Genomic DNA, 26770 nt, shown 5'->3' on the forward strand with positions numbered 1-26770 from the left:
AACCCCTGCTCTAGTTCCCATAAACTGCTAGCTATTAGCCTGGCAAAAGTGAGGCTACATTGAAGGTAACCCAATTCAGCTGTATTTACTGAGACCTGACCTAAGAGAGCAAAGCAAAATACCAATGTACATGTTGGCAGAAAAACTGAGGACAACATCAATTTTTTGTGGTCATCAAGTGTAGTCAGCAGAGAAGTGCTGTTTTGCAGGAATGCTTCTGGGTTCCTGTTGAGGAAATGACTCAGTGGTATTAGGCTGGTGTCAAGTCAGTCCTGGAGCCCTGCTATAGTAGAATCCTCTCTGGCTAATAGTTTGCCTGTACTGTTTGGCCTCGTGCACATCAATAGGGGGAAAAAACACATGATTTTAGCAGACTAGAGGCTAAGACATTTATCTTATTCAACAACAACAGCACACCCCTACTGAGTGAGAGAATGAAGTAGCCACTGCCTTGACATGGTAACAGACAATTCAACTTTAAAAGAGTCTTTAAGACATGCAAGTTGGCAAAGATACAGTTTTTCAGAGGCATCATCTCACACGGGCGAAAGAACAGACAACCTTTCAAGGCAAACTAGCCGGTTGATTGGGAATTATCCAAAGGTCATAGTCCTATGAGGTGACTGTTTGCTAATTCGACAGAGTGAAGGGACAGCAATTAAGAGGCTGCTACCTCCATGCCAGGCAAAGAACAGAGCATACACAGACACAGAAGGTACTTTCACTGCCACCACAACCTACACCAGTGTGTGTTTGTATAAAAACTGGTAGAAGTATTCTCAGCTCTGCTCAGCACATGTACATGTCCATGCATGGGCTATGGAATGGGCTATGGCACAATGCTCACAGTCACGGCATGTTTAAACTGACAAAACTTTATTGGGTAATAGGGGGTTGCAAGTTGCCATGCCGGGGCGAGATATATGGCCAGAAAGGAAGGCAGTGGACATAGGAATCCTATAATAACAGCCAGTAAGAGAGAGTGGGGCCGGTAAAACAACAAAACATGCTGCTGTTATGTCTGCACTCTGATATATCTGAGTTTGTGGTGTTGCATTAAGAGTAACATTAACACACAGTTCAACAGTGCTGTTATTGTTCTGTTATGCCTGACGTCTGTGATATTGGATTGATTACTCTATTCTGTATGAGTTGACATTAAACAACATCAAGTTGATAATGGAGTTGTCATTCTAAACACAACAGCTGCCTCCAAAACAACAGTGATGTCTGTCTGTTGTAGAAATGCACGGCATCGGCTGGTCATGCCACGGCCAAATGAAGACAGCGATAAAAACAAGGTCGAAGGCAGCAGCACCCACACCCTCACCCAGACAGGTGCCGCTAGTGCTAACTTACTATGGCAAACCCGAAAGAACTATAGCATTCTTTGGTGCGTGACAACAGGCTGGAGATAATAGTGCTAACTCGCACAGGCTAAATCTGAAGAGCTAGCTGTTGCTAGCTGTTGCTAGCATTCTGTGGGGTGTGAAAACACAGACTGGTGCTGTTAGTGCTAACCCGCAGCTCATAGAGTCACATGAGTGCCTGTTAATCCATGATCATTTGCATGGTAATTTACTACTTTTTAAAGCAGAAATATCAGCTATGTGTGTAGTCTCAGCCATGATTAATTTATTGATCACAGTGAGATGACCAACATTCACATGACTTCTGCATTGAGTCTTCATATGGATGTTAAATCATACTAATCTTTAAATAATCAATTGTAGCTTACTTGTAGCCTACACAAGTATCCTGATGTTATAATATATTGACACACACCCCTCATATCATGGCAGAGCATACCATGCATGAGGAAACAGAGAGAAGAGGGAGTGTAGTGAAAATAGAGGCGGCAAATATAATTGAGAGAATTGAAACAGCAGCCACAAACTGACCTGTAAAGCTTGCACTGACAGGAAATGCATCACTGGGTTTCAGCGACTTCCTGTCTGTTAGACCACATTCAGTAGAAAACGTCTCTCTCGGTGCAAGAGTGGAAAGTTCTTTCGCACAACTCCCCCTCCTTCCTTCTAACCAACTGATTCGGCCTTTGATGTGTTTCTACCCCTTCTCTGTGCCTTCCAAAGTCCAAAACTCATGTGTATAGAAAATTCCTGTATTGCGATTGCAGATCTGATTCAATAAATGTATCTCCTCAGAAAGACCAACCTTGAACAAGGACTTATTCCTCGACCTCCATCGCACCTTTTTACATGTCAGCGAGTAATACTAAGTTTACTGTTCATAATGGCCGTGTTAGTGAATGGAAATGGAATCAGTGGGCCTCTTCTTGTTAACCTTGATATGCTACACGTGCCCTTTCAAAACTCACACTCACATCTAACAATCCCACATTTAGACACACACACACATAGAAACCCTCATGTGTTCCTGAGCAAGGTGTTGCCTTCCACTGCAACACACCATACCGCACCACCAAGCTGGCCCCTTTCGTCACTGGTTTCACGCCAATTCTAACCATGTTCCTGTAACACTGTCCTGCCAGTAGTTCTAAAAATCAACTCTATAGTTCCTCTCCACGACAGTTAATACCCACTGGGCACAGACGTCAGTTCAATGTCTAGTTTTAATTTACATTTGGATGAGTTGTCAACTGATCTGGACTCAATGTGAAATCAACCAAAAAATGTCACCCTGTCATTGGATTTATGTTAGAAGTTTGGTAAAGGAAATATGAAATACCCTTACAGCTTGCGAGATCAGGATGGTTCATATGAGGCCCCTCAAAGTATTTTATGAGTTGTTAGCCCAGCTGTTCTGGCAACAAATTTCCATTCGAAGCTTACCAAATATAAACATTCAAGGGTGACCCTTTAGAACAACTTCTTCTTAAAGTGCAATAGAGGATAAAGTCAGAGGCAGCCACAAAAAACGCAGAGAACATGAAACAGCCCTATGCACATTTCCTCTCTCCTCATACATGCAACGGGGTTTAGATAGTCCCTTATTTAACCTGAACTGATATTTCAGGATACCTAAAAGATTAGCAGAATATGACACAAAGGCCTAAAACTTTAACCAAATATCCACAGAGGTAGGACCAGATCAGCATGTCCCTTGACTTTTTCCACATTTTGTTACCTTACAGCCTTATTCGAAAATTGATTGAGTTCATTTTTTCCTCATCAATCTACACACAATACCCTGTAATGACAATGCAAAAACATGTTTTTAGAATTTAAAAAAGCAGTAATACCTTATTTACATAAGTATTCAGACCTTTTGCTATGAGACAAAAAATTGAGCTCAGGTGCATCCTGTTTCCATTGATCATTCTTGAGATGTTTCTACAAATTGATTGCAGTCCACCTGTGGTAAATTAAATTGATTGGACATGATTTGGAAAGGCACACACCTGTCTATATAAGGTCCCACAGTTGACAGTGCATGTCAGAGAAAAAACCAAGCCATGAGGTCGAAGGAATTGTCCGTAGAGCTACGAGACAAGATTGTGTCGAGGCACAGATCTGAGGAAGGGTACCAAAACATTTCTGCAGCATCGAAAGTCCCCAAGAACATAGTGGCCTCATTCTTAAATGGAAGAAGTTTGGAACCACCAAGACTCTTCCCTGAGCTGGCCACTCAGATGGTCACTCTGACAGAGCTCTAAGAGTTCCTCTGTGGAGATGAGAGAACCTTCCAAAAAGACAACCATCTCTACAGCACTCCACAAATCAGGCCTTTATGGTAGAGTGGCCAGACGGAAGCCACTCCTCAGTAAAAGGCACATGACAACACGCTTGGAGTTTTCCAAAAGGCACCTAAAGGACTCTCGGACCATGAGAAACAAGATTCTCTGGTCTGATGAAATCAAGATTGAATTCTTTGGCCTGAATGCCAAGCTTCATGTATGGAGGAAACCTGGCACCATCCCTACTGTGAAGCATGGTGGTGGCAGCATCATGCTGTGGGGATGGTTTTCAGAGGCAGGAACTGGAAGACTAGTCAGGATCGAGGGAAAGATGAACAGAGCAAAGTACAGAGAGATCCTTGATGAAAACCTGCTCCAGATCACTGAGGACGTCAGACTGGGGGTGAAGGTTCATCTTCCGACAGGACAACGACCCTAAGCACATAGCAGGAGTGTCTCTGAATGTCCTTGAGTGGCCCAGCCAGAGCCCGGACTTGAACCCGATCAAACATCTCTGGATAGACCTGAAAATAGCTGTGCAGCAATGCTCCCCATCCAACCTGAGCTTGAGAGGATCTGCAGAGAATAATGGGAGAAACTCCCCAAATACAGGTGTGCCAAGCTTTTAGCGTCAAATTTAAGAAGCCTCAAGGCTTTAATCGCTGCCAAAGGTGATTCAACAAAGAACTGAGTAAAGGGTCTGAATACTTATGTAAATGTAACGGCTTTCTAATGGTGAAGGAGAGTCGGACCAAACTGCAGCGTGTCTATTTCTATTCATCTTTAATAAACAAACGTAACACGACAAAACACTAACACTACAAAACAATAAACGAAACCCGAAAACAGCCTATACAAGTGTCTACTAACCTCTAACAAGGACATCAAGACACACAGGACAATCACCCACAATACAACCAAAGAATATGGCTGCCTAAATATGGTTCCCAATCAGAGACAACGGTAAACACCTGCCTCTGATTGAGAACCACTTCAGACAGCCATAGACTCTCCTAGAACACCCCACTAAGCTACAATCCCACTATACACACATACCAAAATCCCAAGACAAAACACACCACAATACAAAAACTCTATGCCACACCCTGGCCTGACCCAATACATGAAGAAAACACAAAATACTTAGACCAGGGCGTGACAGTAAATGTGATATTTTTATTTTTTAAACATTTGCAAAAAATTCCAAACCAATATTTGCTTCGTCATTATGGGGTATTGTGTGTACATTCATGAGAGAGAAATAAAATATTTAATCAATTTTAGAATAAGACTATAACGAAACAAATGTGGAAAAACTGAGTACTTTCTGAATGCACTGTATATTCCGTAATATATTATATTTTACCAGCAGCAAATGGGCCCACTGTCTAAACCATGGATTCTAAAAATAAAAAATAAAAATTTGAACTACCACCCCACCACCAGCAATCTATTTATATTATGTAGCAACAGGCCACACGCCATAGATAGGAAGAGCCATTAGAGTTGTGAAAGCAGGACAGGAAATTGCAGCAAGGGACACTAAAAACATATGTCCCCTTATCTCTTAAGTAAAGCTAGTAGCTACTTGATCGCTACTAGAAGCTACTCATTCAAATGTCCATTTGGCCATTTTACCTGTTCACAAAATATCAAGAATGATTAGCATCTGGAAACTGCGAAGGTGCCTATTGGTCATATGTGACCAAACAAATGGTATATGAGTATATAAAATGATGTGCTGAAGAGCAGCAATACACATCTCACATGGGAGATGCTTGTTTGCTCATCATCATTGCCCCCATCTCCAACCTGCTTCATGTGCACTGAGGTGAAATAATTAGCTTGGGGCCAATTCGCAGGATCCAATAGCAAACTGACATGATTGCAAAATGTAAGTGTAGACGGATGACTCACTTGCTGAAGAATCTCCACATTTGTCCTTGGTCCAAGAATTACTTCCCTACTTCTCAAGGCACGTCAACAGAAAGTTTGAGGTTTATGTATGATTTTGATAGAATATCTAATGGTTTTGAAATCTGTGATATGATCTTGGGTGGGTGTTAGTCGTTTATGTCTCTCTCTCTCTCTCGGGGCTTTTAGGACCTTATGTGTTTGAGTGACAAAATGGGTTGAAATGGAAAAACACAGACACAAGACAGAGACGACTAAAGTATGTCTCTCTTTCAGCCTCAGTTCAGCTGCCTCTTACGCATTGACAATTATACTCTCTTGGAAATATTTGAAATGCTTTGTTTTGAAGACTCTCCTGTTGTTTTGGCTGCCGAGTGGGAAGAATTTGGTACGTGACCAAACTGGAATAGCAAAAACACATTCAACTCCATCCAGTATCCCAACCTATCCCCACCTATCTCCTAAGCAACAGCTGCCTAAACGCTAACATCCCACTGGGCACACCACATCATTTCAATGTGACAATTTTATTCATATTTGGTTGAGATGTTGATCAATTCACCCACTCCAAAAGAAAGCCAGAAGTTTGTTGAATTCCTAATGTATGCTTTCAACCATTTAAAAGCACAACAAAGTTCAAATAGGAATACAATGTCAGATATTTTGTATTCATACAACACATTCCAATGAGATTTCAACCTTCATTCACCCACTCCAAAAGAAAGCCAGAAGTTTGTTGAATTCCTAATGTATGCTTTCAACAAGATTATTTTTCTAAAAGCACAACCTAACAATGTTGGATTTTTGGTTTAGTAGTCATCCAAAAGTGGTATCACAGCGCTTTCAACCATTTAAAAGCGCAACAAAGTTAAAATGGGAATACAATGTCAGATATTTTGTATTTATAAAACAACTTAATGTGTTATCACTGTGCTTCCTCTAATAGTGCAACCAAGTGACCTGGATTGCAGATCAGATTACAATAAAAGTACATAGTGCAATGACGTTGAAAGTTTGACATTATTTCAAAGGTACAAATTCTACATATTTTATGCAAGGTTTGTCTATGTTGAAAATTGGTTACAATGATGACATAATCCTGTGACTGAAATTTCACCCTCAAAACAACAGTTGATGATATTCAAATCCAATGTATTTTCCACGTAGATTCCACGTCACAGTACATTGACAAATTACATTGAAATAACATTGATTCTACCAGTTTGTGCCCAAATGAACTGGAAACTACTGCTAAAACATGGCCCTCTGAAGCTAATTCCAAGTCCAATGGCCCTCACATGGACTTTTTAAAACTATGCTCCATGGTATGGTTATGAAATAGCACTGTCCTCGCCATCTCGCTCTTTCTCTCTCACACACACACACACACATCCCTGATCTGTTTACATGTGTGCTAATACCAACATGTCACAGCACAGGTCGGCAAGAGGAGAGAAAAACCATGCCTTAAACATACCAGCAGCACAACACCCATGCTTCACAACACAGCCACTCATGCAGCAGCAACCTTGAACTAAAAAAAAAGTTGACAGCGAGATTCCTGCTTTTTAGCCTCATCAGACGACCACTGCACCTTGAAACTTGCTCTGCATTCTCCAACTGGTAATACATGCAAGTTGGCAAGGCTCACCCTAAGAATCATGGTTCCATAGAGAGGGGCTATCAAACGGGGAGGAAAATGCAGTCAAGATTCTTTTGTTTCTCCAGTAGTTGCTTGAGGCAGAGATTACAGCATACCGAGCCTTTATTGAAATTGTGCCCTCAAATCTTGGAGTACTATCAGAACACTGAGGCTTTGGCTCCTTCTGGGAGTGGGGACATGGCTGCTAAGAGCGGTACATACCAAAACAGGTCTGGACACAAGCGGGCTGGTGCGTCCACCCATCGTCAGGCATGCTGCAAATCAGCAACACACACACAGTCAGCACACCTACAGAAAGAGGAGCTTAACTCTGCTTCATTGGCCTCAATCTTATCGCAGGCTTGGCCAAAGTTTGGGGTCAAATGCTATAAAATAAAGCTACCACAGCTGTGTTTCTTATAGCTTGGTGAGTGCGTGGTTGTCTTATGGTTATTTTTCATTCAACCTTCCCACAACATTCTGGGAATGATGCAGGATACCCAGCTAGCACATAACGTTCTGAGAACCATGTGTATTTTCTGTGGGAATTTCAGTACTTCAGCATAACATTTTCTGCAGGTTTCTTCGTGGTTCTATTTATAGTCATGTTCTCAGAGCGTTCAGAGAATGTTAAGAAACAATGTTCTTCTGTGGGAATTTCAGTACTTCAGCACAACATTTTCTGCAGGTTTCCTCATGGTTCTGTTTAAAGTCATGTTCTTAGAACATCAATCAATCAGTCAAATGTATTTATAAAGTCCTTTTTCCATCAGCCGATGTCACAAAGTGCTGTAAAGAAATCCAGCCTAAAACCCCAAACAGCAAGCAATGCAGATGTAGAAGCAAGAAAAAGTTCCATAAAAACCACAAGAAAACAGTAGTGTTCGAAGAACATTAAAATAATGTTATTTAAAAACATTATTTTGTTCTCTGCGTCAACACAACTCTCTCTATCCGCCATCTTGTTAAGTGTGTTCAGGTGTTTTGGCCGCACCCGCTAATTGGCTACACCTAAACTTAATGAGTGCTTATTTCCTTTGAAATGGGGTCTGTTTAAATGGAATATAAATAACAAATTTGTATGCATTAAAAAAAACATGGAATGCTAGCTCTATCCTGGTGGTGCAGTGGACTAATTCCATGGCTAGAGAACATATGATTATAGTTTCAAATCTCACTGATGCTGTACCACAATAAAAAAATAAGTGTGTTTGCATGATTAATGCCTAAGCAAATGAATTTCTGGTTGTGCTTGGTTTTCAAAACAGTTAACCTAAAAACTTTCAGGGACTATAGTAAATTGTTCGCAGAACCTCCCTGCAACCAAAAACGTACGTTCCCAGAACAGGCAACATTTTAATTTCCGTTTAAAAAACGTTCTGTTTTACCGTTCCGGAAACGTATGGCTTCGTTCTCAGAATCAATTGGAGACCAAAAACAGACGTTCCCACAACTTCCAAGAAACCAAATGTGCTAGATAGGACTTGTCTGTGGGCGAAGGAGTTTTTTGCATGCATCCAGAGGCATTGAAACTGAGGACATGGGGAAACTGAAGTGAGCACATGTCCTGTGTCCCCTCAATTTGATGCATTTGTAGATTTCTTCAGTTTTTTTAAAACAATCAATTCAAAGACACTGAATTTGGTAATCAGTGCCGATTCAAACAAATCACTTGCATGACGCCTCTGCCTGCATCTATAGTACTGCATTGAGTAGAATCGTACATTAGGTTCTGAAATTGTGGCATATCTCCTTTGGGTAAATCACTTCAGTTAGAAATCCCACAGATTAGGAGCGAAATTACTTAATTTGCAGCTTTAGCAGAAATGTAAAGACTAAGAGTGAGATGTCTGTAAACAGCTAAACAACCACAAAATCAGCTCTTACAATCTGATACCCTCTAAAACCCTGACAGCCAGGACCACTCACACCCTAGACAACTGAGAGAACACTATCTCTTCTTCAAATGAGTTTATCACACTTCAGACAATGAAATACCAGCATAACAGTCTTCACATGAGAACTGGGTCATCACTAAGAAAAAAGTAAGACAAATTATCAGTGAAAAGCAGCAGATGGCTCATATGAAGACTGAGGGGGAGCACGCCTACAGGTCTGGAAAACATGTAACCAGCCCAGGTGAGATATCCAGGCCGATAGTGGTCAAGTTCCTGAGTTTTAAGGACAAGATGGTTGTTCTGGAGAGAGCAAAGAACTTAAGAGGGACTAACATCTTCCTCAACAGGAACTTATCTGCAGCTGTGCGCCAGAGGCAGAAAGAACTTATCCCAGCCAGGAAAGCTGCCACAGAGCATGAGAACATTGCTTACATCCGCTACGACATGCTCATTGTCCACCTTCCCTCCTAAAAGCCTGGGAGGAATGAGAGCGCCAAGCCTCAGGGTCAGTAGCTTCAGCCCCACATCACACGCACACACATATCTCTAATAAGCTATCAAGGAAAGGGCTAAGAATAGCCCATATTAATATTTGTAGCTTTAGAAATAAGGTTAATGAAATTAATATCTTGCTGACATCGGATAAGATTCATATACTGGCCATCTCTGAAATTTACTTAGATAATTCCTTTGATGATACAGCAGTAGCAATACACGGATATAACATCTACAGAAAAGACAGGAATGCCTATGGGGGAGGTGTTGCTGTATATGTTCAGAGCCATATTACCGTACACTTTGAGAGGATCTCATGTCAAATGTTGTTGAAGTTTTGTGGTTGCAAGTTCACCTGCCTCATCTAAAGCCTCTTCTTTTGGGGTGCTGCTATATGCCACCGAGTGCTAACAGTCAGTATTTGGATAATATGTGTTGCAATGCTTGATAATGTGTGTGATGTTAACAGAGAGGTCTATTTTCTGGGTGACCTGAACATTGACTGGTTAGCAACTATCTGTCCTCTCAAGAGGAAGATTATAACTGTGACTAATGCCTGTAATATGACAGAGGTTATCACTCAACAAACTAGAGTGCATATCAATAGTGTTGGATCTGTGACATTCACATATATTGATCATAACTTCACTAATGCTGCCGAGCTTTGCTCCAAAGCAATATCAGTTTCCATTGGCTGTAGTGACCATAACATTGTGGCAATAACAAGAACAAAGATTCTTGTTGAAGATGTAAAAATGTTTGTTGGTCTGATGTGTATGAGGAAGTGAATCCAGATGCAGTACTGGAAGTATTTGTAAAATGATTCATGCCAATTGTCGACAAGCATGCACCTGTTAAGAAACTAACTGTGAGAACTGTTGGAGCCACTCGGATTGATGATGAATTGAAAAAATTGTATGGTTCAAATAAATTATGCAAAAGAGGTGGCAAACAAGTCAGGCTGCTCACTGATAGGTTGACATACTGTAAATTGAGAAATTATGTGAATAAACTTAACAAAAAAGGAGAAATTATATTACCAAACAAGAATAAATTACATAAAACACAATGGAAAAAGAGTACCTGAAATGTACATCATGAGCAGAAAACTCAATTCATCGTTCATTGAAGTTGGTGGGTCATTTTCAACCCAAAAAATTGATATTTCCAATCATTTCAATGACTATTTCACTAGTAAAGTGGAAAAACTCAGAAGTTAAATAACATTTAACAGTACCATCATATGGTTCAAATAAATAAATAAAATGTCTAATAATGAAAGAGAAGGATTACAGTTTTGAATTTGGCCAAGATAGTGTTGGAGAGGTGGAAAAACTATTGTTATCCATAAATATTGATAAGCCACCAGGTATAGACAATCTTGATGGTAAAATATTGAGAATGGTAGCAGACTGTTTTGCCACCCCTATATGCCTTGTCTTTAACCAAAGCATAAAGGAGTGTGTGTGTCCACAGGTGTGTAAGGAATCTATAGTAATTCCACTGCCTAAAAATAGTAAAGCACCCTTTGCTGACTCTAACAGCCGCCCAATCAGTTTGCTGACTGTTCTTGGTAAACTGATAGAGAATAATACAATGTAATTTTTCAGAGAACAAGTTACCTATTGACTTTCACCATGTAACTAGAAAAGGGCAGTCAACTTGTACTGACTCAGATGACTGATGATTGGTTAAAAGAAATGGATAATAAGATGATAGTTGGAGCTGTGTTGTTAGATTTCAAATTCCGGCTGTAACACAACAAATGTGTAATAAGTATAGGGGTATGAGTACCTTGTGAAAGCACTGTACATCTAAAACTAAAAGCATCGTATTTGGTTCAAAACCAATTTTAAGACATAAACCTCAACTAGTGTTGTGCATAAAGAGTGTGACCATTGAGCAAGTTGAGGAAGTTAAAGTCCTAGGTATAGCACTGGATGGGCAATTATCATGGCAAAGTTGTTGTGGATATGAGGAGGGGATGTCTGTTATAAAAAGATGTTCTGTGTTTTTTACACAAAAATCAACAGTACTAGTTGTTCAGGCGCTGGTCTTGTCCCATCTTGATTACTGTCCAGTAACATGGTTAAGTGCTGCAAAGAAGACCTAGCAAAGAAGCAGCTGGCTCAAAACAGAGAAACACGCCTTTCCCTTAACGGCACATACACAGCTAACATAAACAGCATGCACGCAAGTCTTTCCTTTTTGAGGGTTGACGAGAGATGAACTGCTTCTCACAGTTTTTATGAAAAAACAACAACATTACTGTGATGAAAATGATGTGTCGGAAGTGAGGTGTGCCTAATTATATGACACGTGTGTTTGTTTTTCTCTGATTTCAAGACTTGCCACATAAAACAAACGAAATATCTCCCAAATGAACTGTTACTGAGGTTTATATAATGTAAAATGACAGGGGGATTTGTTCATTTGTTTGTTGTTGTTGTTTTTTAAAGTGGAACACAAATTGCATCATTCAAGTCATGAATGTGTCCCAAAGTTGATGGGTTTATTGATCCCCTCGCCACTGGAAGTCTGGAAATCACCCTCTGAGCTTCATAAGCAACACATGACAATGGAGGGCCCTCCAAGTGAGTTGGTAGGGGCGAGGGACAAGCTTGGCACCAATTGTGTTCAGAATCATAGAATATAATTACTAAAATCTACATCCATCAAATTGCTGTAGCTCTTCATGTTCTAGTGATTACGTTTTGTCATGTGGTTTCCCTGCAGGGTATTGTATGGTGTGAGGCTGGGTGCAGGTAGGAGAGAGGGAGCCAAGCCGGTACAGGTCAATATTTGTGGAGCAGCACCAACCGGCCAGGCTTTATAAAGCAGGCCATTTGTTTATGATAGCAGAGGGGAAGGTGCATCATTGATGCAGGAGATGAGGACAATAAACCACATGGCCATAGAGACAAACATGCATTGTTCTATAAGAGGGGCAGAATGGCGATGTGTTGTTGTTCAACCATAGGAGGTGAAATGAATGTAGTCGGCCTACTTTACCGCTGAGTGATCAGTGTGTATGATTCTAGGTGGGAAACCTATATGACACTGTGCGCACACAACATTGCCAAAAAGGTGTTTGAGTATCATGTCATTTTAAAGTACCATCCCGTAATTTCTAAGAAACATGATAGCCTTGACACTGAGGCTACTTTGAATGAAGGGAATAGACAAAAATCTCTTGGGGGCCTGTGACTTCTCCTGATGAGAATCACAATAATACATTTAAAAAATGCATAGGTAAACAAGGAGTGTTGCTTAGGAACAAAGAGACAGAGAGTGAGTGAGTGAGTGAGTGAGTGAGTGAGTGAGTGAGTGAGTGAGTGAGTGAGTGAGTGAGTGAGTGAGAGAGAGAGAGAGAGAGAGAGAGAGAGAGAGAGAATATACATGTATATTCAAACACACACTCCCAGAGCCGTGAACAAGTATTTCAATCACACAACCCTCAAAGAGCTACTCTCCGTGAGTAACTCATTTACTTACTGGCATGCATTTCTAAACGTAATCTTTCTGCAAGGAGGATAATGATGTAAATGTTGCCATCCTTCACAATGATGGAAGCTCAAACACTCAATTTAACAAGTTGAAGGGAAAAAATATAGAATTACTGTTTTGAGTCAATGGAACAGAACTAATGAGCAGCACTTGAGAGAGTAGGTAGTGATTAAGGTAAACATGAGTTAGAGAGGACAAAGACTCTTTAAATTTCCACTCGAATCGAAGTTGATTGGCAATTTGCCAAGGGAAAGCATCATATTGGAATAATGCTCAAAAACTTGACTGATTTAACTTCCCCAGAGCATCTAAGTGTAACACAACCCAATTTGAAATACAAACAATTAAGAAATCTTAAATAACCTAAATTAAAGAATGTGAAATGTCAGAATAATAGTAGAGAGAATTATTTATTTCAGCTATTATTTCTTTCATCACATTCCCAGTGGGTCAGAAGTATACATACACTCAATTAGTATTTGGGAGCATTGCCTTTAAATTGTTTATCTTGGGTCAAACGTTTCGGGTAGCCTTGCACAAGCTTCCCACAATAAGTTGGATGAATTTTGGCCCATTACTCCTGACAGAGCTGGTGTAACTGAGTCAGGATTGTAGGCCTCTTTGCTCTCACACGCTTTTTCAGTTCTGCCCACAACAATCTTCTACAGGATTACGGTCAGGGCTTTGTGATGGCCACTCCAAAATCTTGACTTTGTTGTCCTTAAGCCATTTTGCCACAACTTTGGAAGTATGCTTGGAGTCATTGTCCATTTGGAAGACCCATTTGCGACCAAGCTTTAACATCCTGACTGATGTCTTGAGATGTTGCTTCAATATATCCACATAATTGTCCTTTCTCATGATGCCATCTATTCTGTGAAGTGCACCAGTCCCTCCTGCAGCAAAGCACCACCACAACATGATGCTGCCACCCCCGTGACTCACGGTTGGGATGGTGTTCTTCAGCTTCAAAGCCTTCCCCTTTGTCCTCCAAACATAATGATGGTCATTATGGCCAAACATTTCAGATCAGAGACATTTCTTCAGAAAGTATGATCTTTGTCCCCATGTGCAGTTGCAAACTGTAGTCTGGCTTTTTTATGGCTGGTTTGGGATCAGTGGCTTCTTCCTTGCTGAGCGGCCTTTCAGGTTATGTCGATATAGGACTCCCCATGATGTCAAGCAAAGAGGCACTGAGTTTGAAGGTAGGCCTTGAAATACATCCACCAGTACACCTCCAATTGACTCAAATTATGTCAATTAGCCCATCAGAAGCTTCTAAAGCCATGACATAATTTTCTGGAATTTTACAAGCCGTTTAAAGGCACAGTTACCTTAGTGTATGTAAACTTCTGACCCATTGGAATTGTGATACAGTGAATTATAAGTGAAATAATCTGTCTGTAAACAATTGTTGGAAATATGACTTGTGTCATGCACAAAGTAGATGTCCTAACCGACTTGCCAAAACTATAGTTTGTTAACAAGAAATTTGTGGAGTGATTGAAAAACAAGTTTAAATGACTCCAACCTAAGTGTATGTAAACTTCCGACTTCAACTGTATGTACTATCCTGTCCTGGATACATACAAGCCATGTATTGGTAAGGAGACAGGCATTATGGGTACTGTAGTACATCATGCCCTAAGCCACAGACAGCATTCCCTGTCATCCTCACTCTCATCTCAGCTCAGTCTGTATTGATCCAAGCTGATCTCCGCTACATTACTGTATTAGAGAGGCTGCTTTGGGAGAGCTTAATGGCTGGCAACTTACACTCATCCACTGGCAGCCATTCTCAACCAGGCTCTGTGATGCCATTTTGTGACTGCATTAACATTGAACTTCGATATGGCCAGGGCAGCGTGGATCATTTTAGGAGACATTCTAGCTCAGAAATAAGAGCTGGCTTCTTATGGCATCAGATTATTTTTAGACATGTTTTCTGTGGCAATTTTGGGTACAGTGAGAGTTCCTCCATGAATTAAGTGAATTGTGAGTACATAATTATCAACATACTTTACATTCTACAGAACTATCTCCATCCTTGGTTGCAACCTTTTAGAACCCAAGCCATTAGTAGCTTCAAAACGGCACGATACAGACCAATCCGCATGCAGAATATTTATAATTTCATGATAGCATCATGGTTGTTGTCTAACACATGTGAAGCCACTTTCTCACAACATCAGTCCAAGCAGCCATCCTGTATCTGGTTTTGCCCTTCATACCTCACACTGTTCTCATGTCCTCCCCACTGGCCTTGGCTCTATTCACAACTGTGACATTATTATTCTCAGCTTCTGAAGTTCTGAGCTTGTCTTCTAAAGCATTGAGCAAGGCATTTTGATTAATGTTCTGATCTTGTCTCTGTAATTGTGGGCTATTGCATATGTCTGAGTCAGAAGCCTAGCAGACAAGATCCGTCTCTGTACCGGAGTCATGGAAGGTATGGACAGTTTTAATGACGAACAAGGCTTTGACATTTGAACAGAGGTTCTGAGATAGTCTTTGTAACTGTGGGCACATGCATGTGTCTGGGTGAGGACTCAGAGCATAGCAGACACAGGAGTAAGTAGTCTGTGTTCCTGGAGTCATGAAAGGCATAAAAGGCAGGGCACAGTTTTCCACACCACTGACTGCAGAGGCCCACTTCACTCCCGTCCAACCACAGACAACAGTGCAACTGGGCCGTCTGGGAGCCAAGGATCCGAAAACCGTAAAGAAAAATCCTTATCTCCCAGCGTCAGAATGGCTGATTGTATTACATGGCGCTGCATTGCAGGCCCAGATGCTATTGAAGACGGCAGTGTAACAGATTGTATTAAGCCAGCTGTGAGCGATACTCTATAAGGAGAAGAAGTAGAAGTTAGAGTTGGATTCAAATTACTGGTTGGTGGTCATTTGAATCCAGGTGTCCTCTCAGCAACTATTTTGCTGCTGAGAGTTTTCCTGCGCTGCAGGAAGTCCAGATGAGCTTCATGATTTACATAAATTCACTGAAAATCTGCGCTAACACAATGCTATATTAACAGTGTGTTATACTTTTCGTGAGGCCTACTTTTGTCCTGTTGCTGCAGGATTCTTTTTGCCACGACAACACTGGTCAAATTAAGATCCGACATCTGTAGTATTAGGCTTGATGTGTCCCGCAGTCAAAGCACTGTAATGTCTTTTTAAGGCATGTTACCTCATTAAGGGTGGGTCTGGGCCAATGCAGCTGGAAAGAAAAACATGATGCTGTAGATGCATGTGCAGAGGCCACATAATTATACTGTGCTCTTCTGAGATGTCAGTTGAAGTTGGTGGAAACGTTGCTACTCCACCTACCATCTCTTCACTAAACAAGAAAAGTTGCAAGTAGCACTGTTTCATCTGAATGAAGAAGCCATCATTGCTGAAATGAATACATTTCGGAAGAAAACTCTAGATTTCTCTTGCCGCCCACATACATGTGATGTTTCCATGATAGACACAGACATTTAACAAGAGGCGCTACTGAACCATTGATGGTTTTTATGGGAAATTACAATAACTTTTATCTTTAAAGACGTGCAACATACTCCTGCAGTGCTGACTTACTTGACAAGCCTGAGCATATTTGTTGTCCTTACTAAGAAAGGATCCTAATTTTCAAGATGATGGATTCTGTTGAAGTTCCATTGTATTTCAGTAAATAGCCTTGCTATGGCACCAATAACCCAAGGCACCCTGTTGACACTGCCAACCCTATTCCCAGAGCTGTAAAGATTCCACCTCCTCAGCTAACAGGCCTGATGTTGCATTAACCGAGAACGTTATTAATAGGAAGGTGTGACTTCATCTTCCACACAAACCACACTTTTTTAAATTACCATAACGGGCTGGCTGGGGGCATGGTGGTGGGAATCGAGTGCACCTGCCCATTCGTCAGGGCTAGTGTAGGAGGGAAGGAGGGAGAGAGGGAGGGAGGTAGGGAGAGATAGAGGGGGCTCTGGTGGGCATTTGGTTATGAGCTGGCTAAAGATCCCGCGAGGCAGAGGAAAAAGAGATTTGGTAGGGAGGTAGATGGGAGCGTGCCGCTCAGAGTGTTCCCCAAACATGAGTCAGATGTGGTCTTGATCACCCTGGTTCACAAACCAAACAAGCCAGTGAGACTGACTATCTTGCATCCCAAAACGTCTCATGATTCTTTGTAAGGCATTTGAACTAGGGATGATAATCATGCCGATATTAACAGTGACTTGAAAATACTGACATGGCCTGTGCATTTTTAAATAATTTGTCACCTCAAGCAGATGGAACTGATTAGTGACAGAGGTAACTGCCAAAATAAAGGAAACACCAGTATAAAGCGTATTAACAGGGTATTGGGTCCCCACGAACCAGAACAGCTTCAATGCACTTTCGCATGGATTCTACAAGTGCCTGGAACTCTATTGGAGGGATTCGATACCATTCTTCTGCAAGAAATTCCATCATTTGGTGTTTTGTTGATGGTGGAGGAAAACACTGTCTCAGGGGCCAGTCCAGAATCTCCCATAAGTGTTCAATTGGGTTGAGTCTGATGACTGTGACGGACATGGCATATGGTTACATCGTTTTCATGCTCATCAAACCATTCATCGACCACTCGTGCCCTGTGGATCGGGCCATTGTCATTCTATGGGGGCATAGTCATGGTAGCCAAAATAATGGCCTGCCCAGCATTTTTTACCCTAACCATGATGGGATGTTAATTGCTTAATTAACTCAGGAATCACATCTGTGTGGAAACACGTGCTTTCAATATACTTTGTATCCCTCATTTACTCAAGAGTTTCCATTATTTTGTCAGTTACCTGTATATAGCTCTGTATTATAGATAGCTCACATAGTGCAGTGGCCGAACAAGATCACATCAGCATCATCAGTCACTGTAATGAAATTCACATCATTATTCCATTGCGAGCAGAAATTCTGCCCTATGTTTCTGCTTCCAGTAATGAGACACCCAGCTCACAGCTCTGGTTCCCCCGTACCTCAGAACAATGGCCTGCCAGTCTCAGCTTGTTTGTGTGTGTGTCAGACAGTTGCGACATTGGGAGAGCTGCGGGTTGCTCAATGGAAATGGAGAGACGAGTATGGAAACGTGATGCAAATCCACCCCTGGGTCAACACAAAGGACCCTCAGCCAGGCAATGCAACGCAAGAAACACAGGGTACTAAACTCTTTCAAATGTGGCCAATGTCCACCATGCACTTTTAGCATGAACAGTCAGAAACGCACAGTTACTGTTAGCCGACTCAACTCAGTTCCACGATTTACGATGGAATTGAGGGTGACTAGTGTGAGCTCCGATGTCATATAAAATGTTTTTGTTTTTTTTTTTAACTACGGATTTCACACAGCACCCACTTTTACCATCAACATGATATATTGCTGAAGGCTATTGATACTGAATGGGTCCATGTATGGTTCTTCATCCTGTTCATCCGGCTAGCTAGAGCCTGCAGCATCCCCCACAATAAAGGAGGGGTTGGGGGGAGTTTCAAACCAGAGGTGTAGAGTTCAGATAACCTCAAGCACATTGTGACCTGTTTCAGCCCATCTTCCCATCATTAAGGCCCTGAGATGTGTGTGTGAAGCCGCTAAAACCCTAAACATTTACATTTTAGTCATTTAGTAGACACTCTTTTCCAGAGCGTCTTAAAGTAGTGAGCAATGTTCCCTTTTTTTCAGCACTAAGCAAATGTCAGGTCTGCTGAGTGCAAACTTGAAAGTTGTGAAAGTTCTGTGCCAGTTCCGGCACGTGTTTGCTGTGAACACTGAGGCTGTACCCACAGTAGGCTACTGTGGCTATTTGAACATAATGTAAGCCTACCAAGAGTGGCCTACCATCAAAAACAATGGAGAAAAACACATCCCATAACATTTTAACATGGAAATAGATGTTCATCATTCAGCCTACAGTAGCAGCCAATGTGTGGTGTTCATCAATGCCTACGTTCCATTAGTTTTAAAGAAAAAAAACACATTAACCTGTTTATCCACTTGTCCTTCAGACAAGGAGGTGACTGAAAATGTTGTGTTTGATGCAAGAAACCACTTTACAAAATGAAATTAATTATTATTCCCATACAATTATTACAGCGAATCAGACAAATTATGCTATGCTCTGTCTATTAGCTACTTAGCTTATTCAATACCGCCTCAAAATACAACACTTCCCCTTTAAAGACAAAAAAGCTCTTTACTTGACTCGCTTTTCAAAGATGGCTAGAAATGCACACATTTTGTGCCCTTGTTGGAAGCAACCACTCCCCCATTGTTGACTATTGGCTATAACTGGGTAAATAACTCACTAACTAGCAAACAAACAAACTAACAAATGTGCACTACATGCAGCTCTCACTTTGATCTCCAAACTTGAAACCGCTCATACTTTATGCTAAACACAGTCCAGTTCATAGTGAATGGCACAGATCCATATATGGGAATGACTATTTGCATATAGGCCTACTGCAGCTCTGATTCATTATGCCGCACTGGTCTGTGTAGAGTACTGGCCTGAGTCGTGCCTGTCAATGCAATACAATCCTACTCCAACAAGCTCTGCCTACAAGAAAATCTCTTGCACAGTTAGTTTTGCATACTAAATCTTGCATAGTTTGTTTTGTTTATGTCTATTACATCGAAAGTGGCTAATATTGCATTGATTCGATCACAATTCCCACAGTAGAGCGAAACGTTGATAGTGTTAACTAAATTTGTAGAAAGTTGAGTAAAGTTCAATTTTGTTCTTATTTGTGCAGGCTCATATTTCTTCTGTGCGGCAGTCTGAGGGAAGCTGTGTGCAGTTTACAGGGAACATTGGTAGTGAGCGCATATATTTTCATACTGGTCCCCCATGGTAATCGAATCTACAACTCTGGCATTGCAAGCGCCATGCTCTACCAACTGAGCCACACGGGACATCGAGGAAAGGGACCATAACCCAACCTAGAATTGCCAACCCAAACAGGTTCCTGTCACACCCATTACCTGAGACCATGTCATCCCCGTTACCAGAGATCGCCTGATAGACTATGTGAGAAAGAACATTGTTAATGTGTCATAACAACACTGATGACAAGCCAACAGCATGACACAGAGTGTGCTTATTTACCCATCAACCGCAATACAGCTCAAACAAACTGCTGCCCTTGGGTCATTCAAAGCCAGCCACAGGCTGGATTGTGAAAGGAGAAAACGTGAACCAGAACAAACCCAAACCTCGATTGTTCCATATGCAGGCATGCCAAGCCTGGTCTGATTAAATCCACCCCTCCTCCTCCTCCTCGGCCAGGCCTAATGACCTAATTACAGGCTAAGACTTGTTGACTCTGTATTGTGTGAGGAGCCAACCTGACACTACTGCTTCCCTCCTTCCTTTCCTCCCTCTCTTTATCTCTCTGACTCTCCCTCCCTTGTGACAGAAACTCTCTACAGTCCCTCAATAAGCCAACAATGGGCTGCTCTGGTGTGTTGTGTGTTTGTCTCATGTCATGGCCAACCCTCAGGTACTGTGCCTCATTTACAAGCCAAATCAAGAGGCCAGGGTGAGCACGAGGCAAGATTTGGGTCAGATGCAAATTTGGGATTGGTACGGGGCACAACTGAGCTATTCACCAATGTTCAAACTGGGTTATTGACTAATGGGATTAAATCTAACATTTTCCAGGTGTAGACCCTGATGACCTAGGCCAAAACAGTGACCTCATAACTAGGACTTTTCATGAGCGAGATATAGAGAGGGGTAAGGGGGCAGCCTGGTTTTGTCTCGTTGCCATGATCATCAGCCTGACATAGCCTGCATGAATCAGGACAACAATCATAGAGGGCTGATTTGGTAACATCAGATCTACAAGGTAGAATGTAAGCTTCACAAATGATATGTGAGAAGATTATTGAGCCAACATTAAGTTAAACTGCTTTATTTTGGGTCTTTCGAGGTCTGTTGGATCCATACAACAAAATATATGGGGCACTTTATTATTAGTGTGTCACAGAGACATTTCCAACTGCCAACTTCAATAAAGGCTCCGTTTGCATGTATGAATGTTGTTTAAACAGTCCCATGTTTGCTCAGTGGCGTGTGCACAATGTGTTGTTTGGACCATTTCTGAAGCTCATGAGCAGTTTGTCAGTGCAGAGCATGTTTCTGGTGAAACAGGAAGCAGGCTTTTATCTCTGCTGCAATTTTTAGCAACAGAAACCTACCACAACTGCATAGAAGATAATGGTGGCACAACACCAGCTTTTTTGTCATCCCCCGTGAGTTGCATTGAGTACCTGCTGATCCTCATCTGCCTTACAGAATGAGCAACATTCGTGCAGGGCTCCAGTGGCCTGATTAAGTCCTGATACGCAAGCCTGAAATCAAACAGGAGGGAGTGGGGAGGAGCACCTTCTAGAATCTAGATACTATAAGCAATGAATTACTTTTTAAAATAAAATATTCTAGTGGTAGGCTAGAGCCAGACCAAAGCAAAGTCGGTGCAAAGAATGCATAACCTTTTCAGAATAATGGCCTAAGGTCTACTCAGAGTTGCCATGAAAGATATTTACAAGTTTTTCTACACCATGACCAACTGTAAACTCTCATGTGGGCTTGGTCGGGGGGGACATGCAAAACATGCTTCCCTCCCTAGCTAAAGCGCGCCATATATGGCAATGACTCGAAGACGTGACAAGGAACATACAAATTATCATTCTCACAAACAATATATCTTTCGTTGCAATTAAACCTCGATAGAATCAAAGCATACATTTATAAAAACACTGCTTGAATCTACTTGGCATACCTCAACAAGCATATTGTATCTAAGGTGTGTCAAGAACATTGAGCATCACGCAATCCACCCTTTAGCCAGAATAGATTCCAACCCTACGCTCGCTTACAACTGCACTGGGGTCAGACAGGCTGGGGTCGGACGACTCGTTCAATCTTCTCGGTATAACAGTTGGGATAATGGGACAATTCAGAGTACAATGCATTTCTCATCCCTGGATTGAGGTACGTTTTCTGAGCCATATCTGGCGCCACTGTGTCTTAATCTAAACAGAATCCTGTCCGACCCCAGTGCAGCTGTAAGCAAGCATAGGGTCAGAATCTATTCTGGCTATCCACCCTTTAACATCTGAACGACGTCTTTTAAGTCTGAGCTCAATGTCGGTCTACATTTTTACTGGAAAAGGATGAAAGGGTATAAAGTACGTTGTAATAGTGTTATAAATGATTACCCGGTTTTATGAAAGGTGTTTGATAAAGTTTTAGTGCTGCCCAAAACAAAATTGTCACTGACAGCAATGGGTACATGTCTTGGTTGGTGTCTTTAAGAAAGCGTGTTATGAAATGTGTCATGTATGAAAACACACAAAACATGCCACAAAAGCGGAGCATTGAATTGTATCAACATGACATTTTCTTGCCGTTGACTTGCCATCTTACTTTTACATTTTCTTGTGACACATTTGCAATGTAGAAAACCAAATGAGGAACACATATGGTAAACACATAAACCACATAAACAACTCTAATTGGTTTGAACCACCTATTCACCCATAAAGAAGCAAAATAGCATCAGAAATGCAAAGAAACAGCTCAGTCACTAACCTCAAAGACAAGGGGCTTGGGTGTCGAACTCCATGTTAACAGTAGAACACATGACAGATCTAAGTGACTTCAAAAAACTGAAGGGGAAAAAGTGATACCACTGCAATTTAGAAAAATAATCCAAGTTAGGAAGTGCCTCCAGAGAGCAGAGGGACACAGTGCTGTACAGAACGTGTGGAACACTGACCTGCCCTCTACCTGAAAAAGCGAGGCAATGGCTGCTGTTTGAAATTTTAAAAAGGAGAAGTGTAGTGAAGCAACTTGCCTTGGCTCTCCCTGTGAGTCATGTAGCTCGACATCCATTGGTGGGTGAGCCTTCACGCAGAGTGGCTGCTCCTGGCCAATCGCAAGTCAGGGTGGGCCCTGTATGCAAATCCTTTCAGGTGAGTCACGGCAGGTGTTGGGGATTGGCTGAGGGATGGATGTGGGGGAGGTGAGAGCGAGGACGGACCAACCAGTAAGCCACACCTTGAGCAAAGTTTTTCCTGCGGAGGAGTGCTGGGGTGGAAGAAGGGTGCTGTAAATGCATAGTTTAGTTTACCATTGCTGGTATGCATTCGTTTGAGGACACTTGGACTTTGACCAACCACTATAAAGCAGTCTTGTCTTCATCTGTAAGGAAAATGGTTCAAGGCATACACAAGACATGGGACACACTTGAATGTAAAAATATGGCTCAGAGAAGAATACAAGCTCATTTTCATCCTTAAGTTTTCAAAGCAGAGTTAGAAATGAGTTTTGAGGTCATTAAGGCAGAGTAAATGAGACAGTAAGAGGGAAATCCAGGGGAGTTGCTCTTGTGGCAATAGAGGCCACCATAAAACCAACTTTTTATGGGGCTTCACTGGAAGGTACAAGAATAGTGGGCTATAAAGACCAAAGCAGTCTCACCTGACCACAATTAGACATCAGAGGCAGGCCACTGGTCTTAGCTAATGCCTCAGCACAAGTGGGTCTATAGACCCCCTCCTCCCCCCTTGTACCCACCTGGATGATATAATGCTAATGCATATGAGAGGCCGTACTCGCGTACACACAAATACAGACACACACACACACACCATGCCCCAACTTATCCTGCGCTGTGCTCTGATGTATGGGCCTTGAGATAGCTTGACAAGCATCTTTATTTAATCAGACTGACAAACAGGAAGTTGAGTAGTTCTGTGATGTGTGTGTGTGTGTGTGTGTGTGTGTGTGTGTGTGTGTGTGTGTGTAGAGGTGAGACATCTCAGCTACAGTCTTTCCATTAAAAGGAGCTGCATTTGATGTGGTCAACTTTTCACTAACTTGTTTTTTTATTTTTTTCACTAACCCCTCTCTCCTTGATCTGCCGCCACTCCCCCAGAACTCTCTCCCTCTCCCTCTCTCCCTCTGTGTGTGGGTGATTGTGTGGGCAGAGACAGGTGGAGTCAGAGCTGGAGTCAGAGCAGATCCCCACCAGCTGCAACCTGTTCTATAATCAAGACATCTACAAATACTCAGCCCTGCCACTTCCATGCTGCCAGATCGTAATCTCTGCTCAGTCAGTCTACGTTTCTAGTCATTTGGTACTATTCAGATCCTGTTGTGCCTGTTTTCCTTGCCTGTTTTGCTCTCCGCTACAGTTCTGCCCGCTCTGACTCTGGTCCCTGTCTCCAGTCCCACGTCTCGTCATCCTGCTACTCTGTCCTGGATTCCCCACACTACCCTGTCTCAACCCCTCTCGCTCCAACCTCAGCCTCCGCACCTGGTTTCCAGCGACCCGCCCGAGCTTCCCCTGACCTGCACTACATCTCCCCCCTGTGTTTCAATAAATACCTTGGTTACTTCATCCCAGTCTCCTCATCTGAGTCAGCTCTTGGGTTCCCCTGTTTCACTCTGCTTAACAAACCCCAATCTGAGAGCATTGTGCTCTGGTCTCGCATCTATTAAGACTGTGACTCCAAGGTTTAAAAAACCCCAGGGTTGTTAGATGGTGAGAGATGCAAACACACCAACACACACCACACACACATGAACAAGAGATCATTATCTAAACCCTGAAGATAAACAATTATCTTTGTGTCAACACTAATTGATCTCAGGACCATGGCTGGAGCCTGGTGAAAAGTTGCTTTAATAATTTTGCAGTAAATAGTGTGGATGTGCTGATTATTTTCATTAATCTGTGAATAGTGTCTGGTGGTGCGTTTCAATTAGGATTTTTTGATGGCAACGTGACTAAGAGAACATGGGGTTAAGGTCTCTCATTGAGAAAGTTGCATTGTCTTACCAAATATGAATCAACATATAGGTTACAGTGTACAAGCAAACTTAAGTCTTGGTAGTATCTGGGTGTGATACTACAGCTTGGATTGATATCTATAGTACTTCTGTGAGAAGTCCCAGTAATCCATTCCCTCTAACTTCCCCCCAACAAAGATGCCAGTTCAGATAGTAGACAATTACCTTGACTTTTTAATTGGCTGTTAATTGAAGTCATTTGCATAAACAAAGCAACACACTAGTAACAGGTGGTGGGATAATTGACTTCGCTGACAAAAAAATGTATGTTAAAAGGAGAGAAAAGTAAACAGATGAGAGGGAAGGTTCAATAGACACTGAGCTCATGGTTGGCACAGATCGCAGCACTCCATTATTCTCTACCGCAGTCTCAATAATGCACATTTTTTTCCACTTTCTGCCAGCACCCATGCCAAAGACTACATTATCCACCACTGCAGTCCCCACTGTAGTCCCCTTCATCTGCAGAGGGAATACGATGATAGCTCGGCAGACGTAGGTCTCAGAAACTATTCCATTCCATCTCTTCGTGTCAGAGGACTGTCACTCTGTCTCTGTCTCTGGTGGCTATTTTCCTCAGTTCAGCTGTAGGCCGATATTACTTGCACCGAATCTTGGGTCTGGTTGTACTTTCGCCGTGGAGAAAAAGAAAGTATTTAAGCTAGATATGGACGCCAATATATCAAGCCTCTTGGTGTGTGTTTCGTTATTAGCTTGTGAAATGTCATATGTGTGCCATATTTTATATTAAGCACGGTAGCTAAACGTGCACAATCATATAATGAAGGCTAGGACGTGAAACATATGTATACAGCAAGGTCACAGGGGAAAGGTGACCCACAGAAAAGGCTATAGGGAGGGAAAAGCTACAAATGGAACAAAAAGTTTAAAAATCCAAAACGAGCTCATTGGAGTAAAAGTAAGCTGAAACGGCAATCAAGCCAAGACACAAAAAGGAGAGTGTAGAGGGTAAGAGAGAGCTGCAGCCTTTATGTGAACAGAACGCAACCATGTGACCTCGCTGACTAAGTGAAGAGACACATTTTTCCTTTGTAGGCTAAAAAATAAAAATGGCTAAGAGTCATATTGCTGCTGTTGCATATCAGAGTCCAACTAAAACAGAGAATAGCCACAAAAAGGCCACATTTTCTGCAGCATGTCCTGTTAAAAAGCAGACACAGCAACACTTCGCCTGAAGATCTGTTTGTTTCAAGTTGTTTCCCTCTCTTTCAAGCAAAATAATTCAAAGAGAGGCAGAGAAATAAAGACCTGAATCACAATAATGTGGGTCAAAGATTAAACTGAGTCTGTTTTCGCAGAGCTAGGTCTAGTGCATTTTCGACCTTGTTTTGTCCACTTGAACATTAATCAGCTGACATAACTTATCTAGACATGGGCAAATGCCTTGCACATATAGGCACTCACTACCCAATAACGTCAGCCGACACAGCTATATGTGGTACACCCTGGCTCTGACATTTTCTTTTTTACATTGGCCAGTCCTTTCCAGCAGTTCCAGCAGCTATGGTGGGTGTGTACCAAGGCCAGTAGAACACAGTACTTCTCATCTCAGCTCAGTACTATGAAGAGTATAAATCTGAGTTCAGGGCCTGATTGAAGACTGGAAATAAGCCTAACCTTGAAGGCCTGAGATGTGGAGCCTTGTGAAGGACAGGCAGTGCTGTTTGTGCAGCTCCGAGGTCAGCTGATGGCCGTTCCGTGAGTGACTCAGAGTTGGAGGGGTGTGTCCTCTTTGGGCCCTGGTCAAAAGTAG

At 42.0% G+C, this 26770-nt stretch overlaps 1 protein-coding gene and 1 long non-coding RNA gene across 4 annotated transcripts in view; one reads left to right on the plus strand and one right to left on the minus strand.

The window, feature by feature from the left end:
• LOC115129594 (ETS-related transcription factor Elf-1-like) overlaps positions 1 to 26770 on the minus strand; it is a 79033-nt gene that overhangs the window by 38835 nt on the left and 13428 nt on the right. Inside the window, exon 1 of one of the 2 annotated variants that reach the window (XM_029660132.2) lies at positions 22732 to 22975. The exons of the other annotated variant lie outside the window; for it this stretch is intronic. The gene's annotated coding sequence lies outside the window, so the exon portion shown is untranslated. Of the gene's footprint in view, positions 1 to 22731; positions 22976 to 26770 lie in introns of those variants that run through there. 2 annotated transcript variants of the gene reach the window in all.
• Positions 21720 to 24544, plus strand: LOC135571801 (uncharacterized). Of its 2 annotated transcripts, none has more exons than XR_010463963.1 (2): positions 21720 to 22328; positions 24080 to 24544. It is a non-coding gene; the product is annotated as an uncharacterized LOC135571801 (long non-coding RNA). The 2 variants fall into 2 exon arrangements; XR_010463962.1 differs by having other exon boundaries at positions 21720 to 22131.

The sequence above is a fragment of the Oncorhynchus nerka genome, linkage group LG5 (assembly GCF_034236695.1).
Source record: "Oncorhynchus nerka isolate Pitt River linkage group LG5, Oner_Uvic_2.0, whole genome shotgun sequence".
NCBI lineage: Eukaryota > Metazoa > Chordata > Actinopteri > Salmoniformes > Salmonidae > Oncorhynchus > Oncorhynchus nerka.